The sequence below is a fragment of the Gorilla gorilla genome, chromosome 7 (genome assembly GCF_029281585.2).
Source record: "Gorilla gorilla gorilla isolate KB3781 chromosome 7, NHGRI_mGorGor1-v2.1_pri, whole genome shotgun sequence".
In the NCBI taxonomy this organism is placed as follows: Eukaryota; Metazoa; Chordata; class Mammalia; order Primates; family Hominidae; genus Gorilla; species Gorilla gorilla.
In genome coordinates this window covers 38,437,103-38,454,252 of record NC_073231.2, presented here as the reverse complement: position 1 = coordinate 38,454,252, position 17,150 = coordinate 38,437,103, and positions in this window count along the sequence as shown.

Sequence of the window (17,150 nt, the reverse complement as noted above, 5' to 3'; positions counted from 1 at the left end):
TAGGTAGCGGAAAATTACAGTCAAAGGGGGTTGTTCTCTGGCGGGCAGGGGCGGGGGTCACAAGGTGCTCATTCGGGGAGCTTTTGAGCCAGGATAAGCCAGGAGAAGGAATTTCACAAGGTAATGTTATCAGTTAAGGCAGGAACCTGCCATTTTCACTTCCTTTTGTGATTCTTTGGTTACTTCAGGCCATCTGGATGTATACGTGCCAGCTTGGGCTCAGAGGCCTGACATTCCTGTCTTCTTATATTAATAAGAAAAATAAAATAAAATAGTGTTGAAGTGTTAGGGCAGTGAAAATTTTGGAAGGTGGTATAGAGAGATAATGGGTGATGTTTCTCAAGGCTGCTTTGAGTGGGATTGGGGTGGCGTGGGAACCTAGAGTGGGAGAGATTAAGCTGAAGGAAGATTTTATGGTAGGGGGTGATATTGTGGGGATGTTAGAAAAAACATTTGTCGTATAGAATGATTGGTGATGGCCTGGATACAGTTTTGTGAGAATTGAGAAACTAAACGGAAGACACAGGTCCAAATAAGAGACGTAGAAAAACAGGTATTAAAGGACTAAGAATTGGGAGGACCCAGGACATCCAATTAGAGAGTGCCCAAGGGGGTTCAGCATAATTACTTGGTTGGCGAGTTTTTTGGGCTCTATCCTTGAGTTTTTTTATGTTGTCATATACCAGGCCAGATTGATTTAGTTTTGTAAAAACACTCTTCACTTAAAAATATACAGAGTTCTCTTTTTTCAGCAGTAAGTCAAGGCCTCGGCAATTTTGGAGGAAAGAGAAATGCAAAGCCAGCAATTGTTTGTTAAAGAAGGATTAGAAACGGCTAGGAGAGAGTGAGTGAAATTGATAGTGTGGTGGAGATAGCTGGGGAGAGGTAGAAGGTGGCATAAGAATGGGAATGAGAGTAAGAGTGAATGTAAAAGTAAAGAATAGGACCTCATCAGGGTGAAAGTATTGGAGTGTACCTTGCCACTGAAGATCTTCTATCCACTTTGAGAGACTTAAGGGTGGCAGTTTGAGGTAAAACCAGGAGATATCAGTTATGATGGTTTGGAGGAAAAGTGTAAACCAGCAGTGTAAACAAGGGCAGGGCATTTATGAGTAGTTGAGAATAGTGAATAGGAGTATGACTAGACAGAAGATAGTAGGGATGAAGGCCAGTCCGTTATTAGACCGTATAGAGGTGCGAAGGCCAAACTGAGGAATTATGTTTGACAGAAGGGAAGAAATGACCATGGTGGCCTTCTCAGACCCTGTGGGAAAGACCTCTACCCATCCAGTGAAAGTGTCTACCCAGACCAAGAGGTATTTTAGTTTTCTGACTCAGGGCATGTGAGTAAAGTCAATTTGCCAGTCCTTGGCAGGGGCAAATCCCCAAGCTTGATGTGTAGCGAAGGGAGGGGGCCTGAGAAATTCCTGAGGAATAGTAGAATAGCAGATGGAACACTGAGAAGTGATTTTCTTGAGGATAGATTTCCACAATGGAAAGGAAATGAGAGGTTCTAAGAGGGGGGCTAGAGGCTTGTAACCTACAAGGAAGAGGTTATGAAATGACAGAATAGAATGGGCCTGTGAGGCTGGAAGGAGATATTTTCCTTGGTCCAAGAGCCATTTGCCTTGTGTGGGAAGAGATTGATAGGTGGAAGTTTCAGTGAGAGAGTAGCTGGGAGTGACTGATAAGAAGGAGAAAAACTGGCCGTGAGGGACAGAGGTTGGTATGCTAGCTGCTTCTTTTAGCTACCTTATCAGCATAAGCGCTGCCCTGAGCGATGAGATCTGATGCCTTTTGATGGCCCTTGCAGTGAATGACTGCAGCTTCCTTTGGAAGTAAAGTGGCCTTGAGAAGAGTTTTTATTAAAGAGGCGTAGTGAGGAAATCTTTTTCTGCCCAAATAACAGCATGGCAGTACAGGATATGGAAGGCATATTTAGAGTCAGTATAAATATTGATGTGTAGTCTCTTTTGCAAGAGTAAGGGCCTGAGTTAAGGCAATGAGTTCGGCTTGCTGAGAGGTAGTGGAGTGGGGCAGAGCGGTAGCCTCAAGGATAGATGTTGAAGATACTATAGCATAGCCTGCCTTTGCTGGTGAATGGCAGTTAGGCCTGGTGGAAATGCCATCAATAAACCAAGTGTGATCAGGGTAAGGAACAGGAAAGAAGGATATATGGGGAAATTGAGTGAATGCCAGGTGGATTAGAGAGATACAGTCATGAGGGTCAGGTGTGGTATCAGGAATAATGTGGAGGCCAGCCTAAAACAGTAAGGTCAAGTTGTTTGGACAGAAAGACTATAGGGTGTGGTACTGGCTCTTATGTAAGAATTTTGACTGCACAGCCCTGTACTTTGGCTGTGTGTAATGAAAAGTGTTGGGATGAGTTAGGGAGAGCTAGTGTGGGAACAGCTTCTAGGGCTGTTTTTAAGGAATGGAAAGAGGAGTGGTGAAAGGATTTAGGATCTATGGGGTCAGTTAGGTTTGCTTTTGTGAGTTTATGTAATGGTTTAGTCAGGATGGTAAAACTAGGTATCCAAAGGCGGAAGTACCTAACCATGACTAGGAAGGAAAGGAGTTGTTGTTTTGTAGAAGGGGTTGGGGTTTTGGAGATTAGCTGGACATGATCAGCAGGGAGAGCACATGTGTTTTCATGAAGATTTATGCTGAGATAGGTAATGGATGAGGAAGAAATTTGGGCTTGACTGAAGTAATGGGGGCTGTCAGTGAAGCCTTGCGGCAGTACAGCACAGGTAAGTTGCTGAGGCTGATGGGTGTCAGGGTCAGTCTAAGTGAAAGTGAAGAGAGGCTGTGATGAAGGGTGCAAAGGAATAGTAAAGAAAGCATGTTTGAGATCCAGAACAGAATAATGGGTTGTGGAGGGGTTGTGGAGGGAGGTATTGAGGATAGGAGAGTATATGGGTTTGGCACCATGGGGTGGATAAGCAAAATAATTTGGTTGATAAGGCACAGATCCTGAACTAACTTGTAAGACTTCTTCGGTTTTTGGACAGGTAAAATGGGGGAATTGTAAGGAGAGTTTATGGGATTTAAAAGGCTATGCTGTAACAGGCAAGTGATAACAGGCTTTAATCGTTTTAAAGCGTGCTGTGGGATGGGATATTGGCGTTGAGTGAGGTAAGGGTGATTAGGTTTTAGTGGGATAGTAATGGGCATGTGATCAGTTGCCAGGGAGGGAGTAGAGATGTCCCATACCTGTGGATTAAGGCGGGTAGATACAAGGGGAGGATGCAAAGGAGACTTTGAACTGGGGGAATGGGTGGCAATGAGGTGTGGCTATAGCCCAGGAATAGTCAGGGAAGCAGATAATTTAGTTAAAATGTCTCAGCCTAATAAGGGAACTGGGCAGGTGGGGATAACTAAAAAGAAGTGAATAAAAGTATTGTCCAAGTTGGCACCACAGTTGGGGAGTTTTAAGAGGTTTAGAACCCTGGCCGTCAATACCCACAACAGTTATGGAGGCAAGGGAAACACACCCTTGAAAAGAAGGTTATGTGGAGTGGCTAGCCTCTGTATAGATTAAGAAGACGACGGACTTACTTTCAACTGTAAGAGTTACCCAAGGCATCTGTGATGGTCCAGGAGGCTTCCGAGGCAATTGGGCAGCGTCAGTCTTTAGCTGCTAAGCTGAGAAGATTTGGGAAGGAGTCAGTCAGAGAGCCTTGGGCCAGAGTTCCAGGGACTCTGGGAGTGGCTGCCGGGTGAGTTGGACAGTCCGATTTCCAGTGGGGTCCCGCACAGATGGGACATGGCTTAGGAGGAATCCTGGTCTGCAGGCATTCCTTGGTCCAGTGGCCAGATTTCTGGCACTTGAAGCACGATCCTGGGGGAGGAGGTCCTGAAGGAAGGCCTGACCACTGTGGCTTAGGTGTTTTGAAGTTCTTATGTGCTGGAGATGTGGCTGGGGTTTCTCTCACAGCAGAGGCAAGTAATTGCAACTCTTCTCTATTATTGTACACCTTGAAGGCAAGGTTAATTAAGTCCTGTTGTGGGGTTTGAGGGCCAGAATCTAATTTTTGAGCTTTATTTAATGTTGGGAGCAGATTGGGTAATAAAATGCATAATGAGAATAAGACAGCCTTCTGACCCTTCAGGGTCTAGGGCTGTAAAGCGTTTCAGGGTTGCCACCAAATGAGCCATGAACTGGGCTGGGTTTTCATATTTGATGAAAAAGAGCCTAAACCCTAACTGATTTGGGAGAGGTCGGATAAAGAAAAAGGAGCATTAACCTTGGCTATGCCTTCAGCTCCAGCCACCTCTTTAAGAGGAGATTGTTGGGCAGGTTGAGGAGGGCTAGTTGCTGAAGGAAACTGTAAGCCAAACTGGGTATGAGAAGGGGAGGTGATAAAAGGATAATACGGTGGGGGAGTGGAGGCTGAGGAAGAATTCGGACCTGGCTGGACCTGATGAGGAGCAGCCTGGGGAGGAGAGGAGAGGTCAGATGGGTTTGTAGAAAAGAAGGATTCAAAGGACTCAGAGCTTGGGGTGGAAACTGAAGGAACAGACAGGAGAGAAAGAAGAAAGATTTGGGATGAGTTGCATGGGGAGCAGAGACTAGGGAGGGACCAATGTGTAAAAGAATGACTGGACATCAGGCACTTCAGACCCATTTGCCCATTTTTTGACAAAAATCATCCAGGTCTTGTAAAATGGAGAAATCAAAAGTGCCATTTTCTGGCTATTTAGAACCATTTCTTTCTAAATGGTTTGTATTGGGGCCAAGTGGTGTTGCAGAAGAAAATAAGACACTTAGGTTTTAGGTCAAGTGAGAGTTAAAGTGGTTTTAAGTTTTTGAGAACAAAGGCTAAGGGAGAAGAAGGGGGAATGGAGGGTGGAAGGTTGCCCATAGTGAAGGAGGCAAGCCCAGAGAAAAGAGAGGGTAGAGACACAGAGAAGGGGGGTGGGGAGTAGCCAAAGCAGGCATCCCCGCAATTGACTTGCCACCAAGGGAATGTGGGTGAATGACCAAGGCAGGCATCCCCACGGTGATCAGACACCAATGGAGTGTGGGTGAATAATCAGGCAGGCATCCATGCAGTGATTAAACACTAAGGGAAGACTGTCTTCCCAAGTCCGTGACCAGTGCCGGAGTTTTGGGTCCACGGATAAAATGTATCTCCTTTGTCTCTACTAGGGAGGAAAAAGAACTGAATTGGAAGGACAGGGAGATTGAAGGGTAGTGAGAGAAGGAGATTGAAGGGTAGCAAGAGAGGCTGGAGAAGAGAGTGAAAAGACTGCTTACCTGATTTGAAATTGGTGAGATGTTCCTTGGGCTGTTTGGTCTGAGGACCTGAGGTCATAGGCGGATCTCCTCATGGAGTGAGGGTGAGGACAGGGGGCTGGTCTCCCAAAGGAGTCCTCCTGTCCCGGGTCTTCGGCACCAAATATCACGCACGTCCGTGTGAAGAGATCACCAAACAGGCTTTGTGTGAGCAACAAGGCTGTTTATTTCATCTGGGTGTAGGTGGGCTGAGTCAGAAAAGAGAGTCAGTGAAGGGAGATAGGGGTGGGGCCATTTTATAGGATTTGGGTTAGGTAGCGGAAAATTACAGTCAAAGAGGGTTGTTCTCTGGCGGGCAGGGGCGGGGGTCACAAGGTGCTCAGTGGGAGAGCTTTCGAACCAGGATAAGCCAGGAAAAGGAATTTCACAAGGTAGTGTTATCAGTTAAGGCAGGAACCATCCATTTTCACTTCTTTTGTGTTTCTTCAGTTACTTCAGGCCATCTGGATGTAGACGTGCAGGCTTGGGCTCAAAGGCCTGACAAATTCCATATGCTTGTGTAATTCCTTCCATTTGTATGTTATCCCAATTTACCACCAGTCAGAGGTTAATATTTATGCTGCTATGCTGTTACTTTGTGTTGGGCACTGTACATATGCCCAACATTCTTAGAAAATCGTTCCTCGTTGCCAGCCAACCTGCAGCTGATTAAGTTCCAGAATTTAGTGATTGTTGTAGCTTGGATACCCTGGGAGGCCAATTCTGAGACTGAGATTAACATGAAGGAGGTTTACCTAGGGAGCTGATACGGTTTGGATCTATGTCCCTACCCAAATCTCATGTTGAATTATAATCCTCAATGTTGGAGGTGGGGCCTGGTGGGAGGTGATTGAATCATAAGGGTAGATCCTTCATGAATAGTTTAGCACCATCCTTTCGTTGCTGTTCTCTTGATAGATTCTCATGAGATCTGGTTGTTTTAAAGTATATAGCACCTTCCCCCACTCTCTCTTCCTCCTGCTCTGGCCATGTGAAGACATGCCTGCTTCCTTTTGCTTTACATCATGATTGTAAGTTTCCTGAGGCCCCTTCAGCTCTGCTTCTTGTACAGCCTTGGAACTGAGAGGTGAAGCTGGCTGGGTTTCTGGGTCGGGTGGGGACTTGGAGAACTTTTCTGTCTAGCTGAAGGATTGTAAATGCACCAACCAGCGCTCTTTTGTCTAGCTAAAGATTTGTAAACGCACCAATCAGCACTCTGCCAAAATGGACCAATCAACACTCTGTAAAATGGACTAATCAGCTCTCTGTAAAATGTACCAATCAGCTGGCTGCGGGTGGGCCAAATAAGGGAATAAAAGTAGGCCATCCAAGCCAGCAGCAGCAACCTGCTCGGGTCCCCTTCCACAGTGTGGAGGCTCTATTCTTTTCCTCTTCACAATAAATCTTGCTGCTGCTCACCCTTTGGGTCTGCACTGTGTTTATGAGCTGTAACACTCACCGCAAAGGTCTGCAGCTTCACTCCTGAAGCCAGTGAGACTGCAAACCCACCGGGAAGAATGAACAACTCTGGACAGGCCACGTTTAAGAGCCGTAACACTCACTGTGAAGGTCTGCAGCTTCACTCCTGAAGTCAGCAAGACCATGAACCCACCAGAAGGAAGAAACTCCAGACATATCTGAACATCTGAAGGAACAAGTTCTGGACACACCATCTTTAAGAACTGTAACACTCACTGCAAGCGTCCGCGGCTTCATTCTTGAAGTCAGCGAGATGAAGAACCCACCAATTCTGGACACAGAACCATGAGCCCATTAAACCTCTTTTATTTATAAAGTACCCAGTCTCAGGTATTTCTTTATAGTAGTGTAAGAACAGACTAATAAAAGAGTATGCTCAGAATTAAACCTGTGGCTAGGCTTGTCATATTAGCAAATAATAATACAGGACTGCCAGTTAAATTTAAATTTTTGGTAAACAATGTGTAATTTTTAATATAAAATACACCATTTGGGACCCAATTATCTGAAATTCAAATTTAACTGAGTGTCCTGTATTTTATGTGACTACTCTATCTGTGGAGGAAGGGAAGGAAGTTGACAGTGTCTTTAGCCTCAGCTGGCCCTTTAAGGAACTCTGAAGTTAGGCTGCATCTTCAATTTTGTCACTAATTGGGGCAAGGAGGCTGAATTCTATATCCTAGAATTGACCAGTCATTGGGTGCAGACTGTAGCCAAGAGAGAATCATTACCTTGGGGAAGGCAGCTCTTTTCAACTGAGATTAATTTGCTGAGAAAGCTGGCAGCTGAGGGCTGTCAGTCAACAGCACTCCCAGAAGCCAGGGGAATACAGTCCTGAAGGGAGTACCTGGCGGGGTACATCAGAGTGTCTATTTTAATCATCATCATTATCATCAACATCCTCATTATTTATCTCTTCTCATGTAAATGCTCTTAATGTTATGTGAAAAACCACTTTGGTAACAGTTCCCAACCAGGGTCTTTGTCACTGCTAAAGGTTGTGGATGAAGGTCATCTCCCCGAATAAGGCCTTGATGCTAGTTTCTAAGAACCTTGCTCTCCCTACATAAACTCTATGGCCTACCATCCTCAGATCAGTGTCCTGCCATTGCTCTGGAGACCATGCAGGAACTCTTGCTCAGAACAAGCCTTCTTTGCAGCCTTGGATACTTTTTCCTATATGTTCTTTCTTCTGATACTAATGGGGGTCAAGACTTTGGATTAAGGCTGAACAATCCCTCTATGTTCTTGATTTTATTTTGGCTTCTCTCTTCTGGGACCTTAATCCATTTACTTTTCCCTCTTTCCTGCACTTTCAAGTTCTCTTCGGCTTACTAGAATTCAAGTCACCTATACTAAAAGGCACATACTCTTGACCTATATCTTTTTTTAGCTTCAATTTAGTCAATCCTCTTGCATCTTTAGTCCTTTAAAAGTAATCTGTGCTTGCTATTTATTCTCTCTCATTTTCTCTACCTGCTGCCATTTGGCTTACAGCAATCCTCATGTACTAAAGGGGTAAAAGGCTACTAGTTTCCTCTTAATTGCCTAAGCCAGTGACCATTCTTTCAGCCTTTATTTTCCTGGAATTTCTTATTGTATTTGAAGTCATAGTTTAACCCCTCCTTTTGAGAGTCTTGAATACCTTGATTCTACAATTCTACAATCTCCTGGCTCCCTTCATTTCTCAGGACTTACTCCTCTCACTTCATCTTATGCTTTTGTGCCTTAAGTGTTAGTGTTGTTTTATTTTATCTCAGCTCTCTTATGATTCTATATATTCTTCCTGAATAATACTATTTCCTATATAGTTTCAACTAATATTTATATGCTGCTTACTCTTGATTTTATCTCTCCACCCAAGATCTTTCACAAAATATACAGACTTGAAACTCAAGTTTGTATATTCAACTCTTCATAAGTTATTTCTGTTTGGGTGTTTCAAAGATGCCTTGAGGGCAATATGGACAAAACTGAAATGGCCACAATACTAGATCTTCTTCTGTATATAAGTTTTTAACACTCAGACACCCAAACTTGAATTCTTAGAGCTATCTCTGGCTCCTTTTTTCTCTTCATTTTTTATATTCAATAAGTCATCTAGAGTTCATGTCCTTTGCAGGGACATAGATGAAGCTGGAAACCATCATTCTCAGCAAACTATGATAAGGACAGACAACCAAACACCGCATGTTCTCACTCATAGGTGAGAATTGAACAATGAGATCACTTGGACACAGGGCAGGGAACTTCACACACCGGGGCCTGTCAGGGGTAGGGGGCTGGGGGAGGGATAGCATTAGGAGAAATATCTAATGTAAATGACGAGTTGATGGGTGCAGCAAACCAACATGGCACATGTATACCTTATATCAAAACTGCACGTTGTGCACATGTACCCTAGAACTTAAAGTATAATAATTTTAAATATATGTATATATATATGAATTAGTCATCTAGTCCTCATAATTTTACCTTCTAAATAATTTTGGAACTTCTCTCTTTCACCAGTCTAATCTTTCTCACATTTTTCTTCCATAGAACTGCTACAGTGATCTGAAATAAAAATATAACAATGGCAGTCTTTTGACTAAAATCCCTTATTGGCTCCCCATCAAGTATAATTTAAAGTCAAAGATGAAACTTTCACTCTGGAACTAGACTTACCATCCTTCCACAAACAACTAGAAAACTGGACTACATATGCAGCAGCAATTTTCGGATATTGATCAAGCAGTTGGCACAGTTCTGAAAGAAGGAAAACAAATAAGATAAGCCTACAGTCAGATAAGTCCCAGCTTTCTGCTTTCAGGCACTTTCTGGACTACAGTGCAGGGATGGTTATCTCCATCAGAGCACAGTGGTATCATTGAATTAAGCAGACAGAGTCTAGTGTACAGGAAGACTGATGCATCTGGAATTTGTGAACAGAATAACAAAGAGGTTAAAGTTGCATGGAGAAAGAATGTCAAAAAAATCTGTATAGGAATCCCGTAGAGTTTGTTGCTAAATACTAAGCTGTGCATATGTAAAAGCAACTCCCTGAGGCCAGGCAAAAAAACTGCTGGAAAGCTGTAAGTTGAAAAGTTTCTAGAATTCGTACAGGGCCGGGAGACATTTGAGTTTTGGTCAGCTAGAATCAGGAGTCTTTTTGAACACCTGGCCTTTAGGGGAGAGGTCAAAGGGGTTATACCTTAGTCATGTGCCTAAATTGTCTTTTTCAACTGAGGTTCTATGAAACATAATATGAATAAGTATTTTCTTAATTCTTTCAAGCTTGGTATAATACCATTCTAAATACATTAGAGAGAAATTAATTCATTATCTACAGCATTGCCTTAGACATTAGGGTTTAATTATCTTGTGGAACACCCATTGAGAGGGAGTATTTTAATACCCTCTCTTCAAAGCTTAAAAACAAGCTTCAAAAGGATCAACTAAATATACTGCCTATCAGACCAAAATCTAGCCCCTAGCAATGTAAAATACACACTATCCATCACCTAATCAAAAATTACTAGACCCTAATATTCAGAATTTACAAATAACTTAAATATATTTACAAGAAAAAAACAACCCCATCAAAAAGTGGGCAGAGGATATGAACAGACAGTTCTCAAAGGAAGACATTTATATGGCCAACAAACATATGAAAAAAAGCCCAACATCACTGATCATCAGAGAAATGCAAATCAAAACCACGCCAGTTAGAATGGTGATTATTAAAAAGTCAGGAAACAATAGATTCTGGCAAGGCTGTGGATAAATAGTAATGCTTTTAAACTGTTGGTGGGAATGTAAATTAGTTCAACCATCATAGAAGATAGTATAGTGATTCGTCAAGGATCTAGAACCAGAAATACCATTTGACCCAGCAATCCCATTATTGGGTACATACCCAAAGGAATATAAATCATTCTACTATAAAGACACATGCATACGTATGTTTATTGCAGCACTATTTACAATAGCAAAGACATGGATCCAACCCAAATGCCCATCAATGATAGACTGAATAAACAAAATGTGGCACAAATATACCATGGAATACTGTGCAGCCACAAAAAGGAATGAGATCATGTCCTTTGCAGGGACATGGATGAAATTCAACAAATTTATGTTTTAGGGTAAAGATTTTGTTGTCCATAAGCCATTCTCTTGGAAGGGATTTATGAAGGAAGCCACCTAGAGAGATATGTGGCTTCCTATCTTTGTAGTTATCTGTTTAGAAACAAAAAGGAAGGTAGATTTTGTGTGACTCTGTTCCCAAGCTGAACTTCCCTTTGGTATAGTGAGTTTGGTGTCCCAAAATTTTATTTTCCTTTCACAGTCTCAGTGAACTTTGGGACAATATCAAGTAGTCTATCAAATGTGTATTTTCAGTCCCAGAGAAGGGAAAAGCAGAATAAAAATTATTTAAAGTCCAAGACAATTTACATCTCTCACTATGCATTTAATGATCTAGCTTTTGCCTGTCTTTCAAGTTTCAAATCTAAACCATTTCCTGACATTCAGTTTTCTCTTCAGTTCACTACATGACTCAGTTTATCACACATACCATGCTATTTCTTATCTCTATATCTTTGTTCATTCTACAGTCTGTGCCTAGAATGCTTCTAACTCTCATCCTATGCAACCTAATTCCTACTTTTAAGTTCCAACCCATATGTCATCTCCAAGGAACCTTTCTTTATACTTTCCATTCATTTTCCACCCAACAAGAGATAGTTGTACTCTTTGGTGCTTCCAAAAATACTTTTGCATATCTCTAGTGCTGCATTAAGCCATTATATTGCTGAGATCTGTTTTTCAGTCTTTTTTTTTTTAATGCTAGAAGGACTATGTGTAATACATGTTTGTATCTCCAGCACTTAGTAGAGGGATTGGCATAAGATTATTTAAAGAATAAGTAAGTAATGACTTCATTGATCTGGCTCTGGGTCTAAGGTTGATACACATACCATTAACAATAATAAAATACCATTAACAATAATAAAAATCAAATTTCCCTTAAATCTCATTCATTATGGCTTATATATTTGAAAATAAAAATATATTATAAATAATGAGTCTACATTTAAAATCTGAATATTATATATTGGTAACTTATTTATCATATGTATGTATATGGTAGAAATACATTTATTTTTCACTGCACAAAGCTTCAGTAAATAAGTCCAGGAATCCAGATGAGGAATTATGGAATCTATAATTCAAACACTTTCAAATTTTAATATGTCCAAAGAACCTTTGGGAGACTAATTAAAATGTAGTTTACCTTGCCTGATATCCAGAAATTCTGATTCAGTAAATTAAGACAACAGCTTAGAAATTTGCATTAAATAGTAACTACTCAGGAGATTCTGTTGTAAATGATATATAATGTCTGGTAGATACAAATATTTATGATCTATTGATAAAAAATTGATTCTTTAAGTTGTAGTTAGAGAAATGTCATTTAACAGTATATCCGACATTTTCACTTTACTAGATAAGAAAAAAATTGAAGTTTAAAAGACCAACATTTACAAAAACTCTCTTCTGAAATAACATACATTAACTACATTAATTTTAAAGTTCTGAATACATTTCACACTTCAGCAGTTAATGGAGACTGGTATGAATGTTTTCATAGACACAGGAAGAAAAAGCAAGCAGAATAATTCTCTTTATTATATTTTAAAATCTGTTTTCTAAAGAAGAAAACATTGTCTTTAAAATTTTTGTTTGATTTGGAGCACTAGATTCCTGGAGGAAGAAATTGTCATTGAAGGCTCATGAATAAAAGGCTGAAGGGAGACTGCTGTAATCTATGTGCTCAGCAGTCGCTACAGTTAAGAGCAAGATTTCCCACCTGATTGCTCCATTCTAAATATTGTATTAACTCAGTTACTTAAGGGTATTTTAGAGAACAAGTTAATGGGCAATCTTGTCATATTATATTACATGCAGCAATCATGCTGTGTTGAATGGCCATATAAAAGAGAAACTTTAGAAAAATTGAGCCAAATTAGAGAATAAGAGAGTTAAAGAGTTGTTTTTACACACAAAGTTACAAGCCATGAAATGTCTTATAGAATATTACATTTGGCCTATGTAATTTTGGCAAACAATTTACTGATGGAATCTCAACAGTGTATTATTTTGGATAAAATTTTGAATTTAATTCATTCTTTTTGATTATACTAAGTTTCTCACATCATAGTTTACATTGCATATTCACAAGTTCTCTGAGAAAGCCACTTATCTACTTTTCCACCTATCCATCTATTTATAAATTTAATATTTAAATGTATTCATGTTAGAAATGCAAAATGCTTGTTTCTTGGTGCTGCAAAGAAATAGCACTCGAACATAAATTTAATTCTCTCAGCAAGGCAATTTTTACTTCTATAGAAGGGTGCGACTTGTGAATGGAGTAATGGCAAGAGCACACCTGGACAGGGGAGGGGAAAGAGTTCTTATTCCTGATGCAGGTAGCCCCTACTGCTGTGTTGTTCCCCTATTGGCTATGGTTGGATGGCACAGTCTAAGCTAATTCTGATAGGCTATTTTAAAGAGGTCAGGGGTATGAGCCAGAGTGGTGGGGTGAGTAGTTTGGTGGGAAGGATGTTTAGGAACAGGTAACTAGAGGTGACTTAGGTCAGAGCAGGTGACCAGGAGTGACTTAGGTCAAAGCAGCTGATCAGGATGAGTCAGGATGGAGCAGGTGACCAGGGAACAGATGTGAACTACTAATTAGGACTGGTGGGAAAGTTGTTTACTGAAATTAGAAGCAAGGGAGTGAACAGAACCAGGAAGTTAAACTTTAAAATGGAGAATAAAAGAATAACAGAGCTGAACATGTGAAGAGAAACTTGGGGTTCATTATATTTAACATTCACAACACTTGGAAATGAAATTCTCCAAGGAGGTGGTATTTCAATTCTAAAGGGTCCTAAAACCCATATCCCAATATAGACCAGGTGTGGTAGAATCTTGAGTCATTTTCAGTCAGGTCGATTCTACTCTCTATTCCTCAAAAGGCCAGATAATTCCTTTCTTGGATCAGACTACTGAGGGTCTCATTGGATATCTGATTCATGGGTCAGCAAATATGGAATATGTAATTGCCACCATAAAAATTATAGAAAAGAGGAAAACAAATGTCAATTTGAACATAAAAATGAATATTAACGGCCCATTGAAACCAACATAATATTGAACCACATGATTCCATCACCCCCATTTTCCATGCAAATCTCTATGTCAGTCTTTTTTGATTCATGTAGGTTTTCATATTCCTTTTTTTAAATACTTTATTCATTATGGGAATTGATTTAAATTTATTTTTATTAAAATATGCTCAATAAATTTAAATCACTTATAAGTAAACTCTTTTTTAAACTTTTAATTTTTAGTTTTAGATTCAAGGAGTACATATTTATGATTGTTACATGGGTACATTGCCTACTAGTGGCGACTGGCCTTCTAGTGTACCCATTACTCAAATAGTGGGCATTGTACCTCGCAGGTAAGTTTTCAATCCTCACCCTTACTCCCACCCTCCTTCCTTTTGGAGTCCCCGGTGTCTATTATTTCCACGTTTATGTCCATGACTTACAAGTAAACTCTTAAAATATGTTCACCCTGAAGGAAAGTAGAGTATCTCACCCCAAAATATACTTTTTTGGCATATTTTGAGATGGATATTCAGAGGGGCTACAGACAAAGGAATAGTTCTGAAGAGTTGTCCTTTTGTGGAGGAGATTTACATCTGTAGAGGAAATCTACATTAGTGAAGTAAACAGTAGATGCGAACAGGATTTCTCTGAGACCTTATCTACATTATCTTGATCTAGGAAAGATTAACTTAGGAAAAAGAGACACTTTTGAAGTTCTAACAGAGAAACTTTCACTATAGGCTATTATCTAATCTGAGAGCTGCTACCTGAGAGATTTCATTTGCATAACAAGATACTTTTTGCTTGATATGCAATTCCTCCCCTCTCCCTCCCATAACTGATCTCCATGTTCCAAGCCTCTATTCCTTTCCATATGGTATTAAAACTTCAGTACTCTCAAAGAAGTGTGAGATTTCTCTGAGTCTCATACTTTTGTGTGTGGTCCCCATGCCTATGCATACAATGAGTTCTGTTTTTCTCCTGATAATCTATTGTGCCAACCTAAAATAATCAAAAGAGTCAGAATCTAATTTAAAGAGAGTTTATTCAAGTGCAGAATTTGAGGATAGCCTTCTTGGAAATACCAACTTCTAAGGGATGGAATTAGAATTCAAAAGTAGGAAAGTTTAGGTTTCATTTAGATAGGCAGAGGGAGATGAGTTTTAGCAGGATTACAACATTTTACATACAAGGCTAGAGCATAATTACCGCAATGTGATTGGTTACAGATGGTTTTTATTTTGGGGAAGGGTACATTTAACACTTTTTACGGAGGGCATGATAGTCATGGGTTTTCTGTCATCTGGTCTAAGCAAAGCAGGACAACAAAGGAGAAATTAATCTGTAACAAGGGTCACTAAAAGGCAGAGGTTTGTGTCCCTGATATCATTTAATTCTGTCTAGTCACTGTGAAGAAAAAGATAAATAAGAAAGTGAGTTAATTTATAATCTGAGAAACAGAAGTTGTAACCATATGTGACTCAGATCACAGTCACATCTTTCTTAAGGCTTAAAGTGTTTTGGGGGTTCCAACAGCTTTTAAATTGTGTTTATTTTCAAAATTGTCAAATAATTTCAGCAGACTTAGACTCAAATTTTCAGAGGCAAAGTTTCAACTTCCCTAAAACCCTTAGTTTTGCCTTTCCCACGCACTGGTTAATTGTGGTTTATGCCTAACTACCTCCTGTATCAATCTTGAGTTTTAGAGAATGTTTCCAGAAGGGATTAAGGCACCTTTGAATTCCATTTAGTACTGGTCCAACAGATTGTTAATTCCCCTTTCCTTATTTTTCTTTGTAGGACCAATAATCATCCTTTTCTTTTGATGTCTGGTTTATATATTTGAGCTCAGCTCTAGTAAAATCTACCTGCCACTCTTACTCTTTTATGCATAAATCTTTGTTTTGAGCTGTGTAGCAGCTTGCTTAAGCATGGTGGCTTTGGAATCAGACTGCCTTGGTTTAAATCCCTATCCTATCACTTGCTAGGTATGAACAATTTAGATATCCTTTCTAAGTATTGGTTTAAAAATCTATAAAATGAGGATTCTTTGAGGTTTAATTGAGATAGTAGAGGCAAAATACCTGGCACATAATAAATATTCAATACATGTAATTCATAGTTGATATCATTGCTATTATTATGGTAGGTAACTAGTCAGAAATAAGCAGGGCAAGAGAGGCTCCCCGTCCCACCAGAAATGTCAGGCAACCATCAGGTGATGCTCAGGTAGTTGTTAAACTGCCTCTCTAAAATAATAATTGGTCACAGCCAATGCCAGGGAAAGGCAGTCTCCCAATAAACAGAAAAACCTGAAACTGGTGATCAGCAGTGCCAGGCCTCTGAGCCCACACCTCCACGTATACATCCATATGGCCTGAAGAAAGTGAAGAATCATAAAAGATGTGAAAATGGCTGGTTCCTGCCTTAACTGATGACATTACCTTGTGAAATTCCTTCTCTCCTTGTCTCTACCCTCTCTTTTCTCTCCACTTTCCTGGGGGGCAAGCACCCCCCACCACTTCTCTCCATGTCTCTACCCTTTCTTTTCTCTGGGCTTGCCTCCTTCACTATGGGCAACCTTCCACCCTCCCTCTTCTCCCTTAGCCTGTGTTCTCAAGAACTTAAAACCTCTTCAACTCACACCTGACCTAAACCTAAATGCCTTATTTTCTTCTGAAATGCCTCTTGACCCCAATACAAACCCAACAATAGTTCCAAATACCAGAAAATGGCACTTTCGATTTTTCCATCCTACAAGATCTAGATAATTCTTGTTGTAAAATGGGCAAATGGTCTGAGGTGTCTGACGTTCAGACATTCTTTTACACATCGGTCCCTCCCTAGTCTCTGTTCCCAATGTGTTTCATCCCAAATCCTCCTTCTTTCCCTCCTGCCTGTCCCCTCAGTCCCAACCCCAAGCATCGCTGAGTCTTTTCAATCTTCCTTTTCTACCGATCCATCTGACCTCTCCCCTCATCCCCAGACTGCTCCTCAGGTCACTCCCCACCAGGCTGAATCAGACTCCAATTCTTCCTCAGATTCTGCTCCTCCACCCTGTAATCCTTCTATCACCTCCTCTCCCCACACCCAGTCTGGCTTACAGTTTTGTTCCACAACTAGCCCTCCCCCACCTGCCCAACAATTTCCTCTTAAAGAGGTGGCTAGAGCTGAAGGCATAGCCAAGGTTAATGCTCCATTTTCTTTATCTGACCTCTCCCAAATCA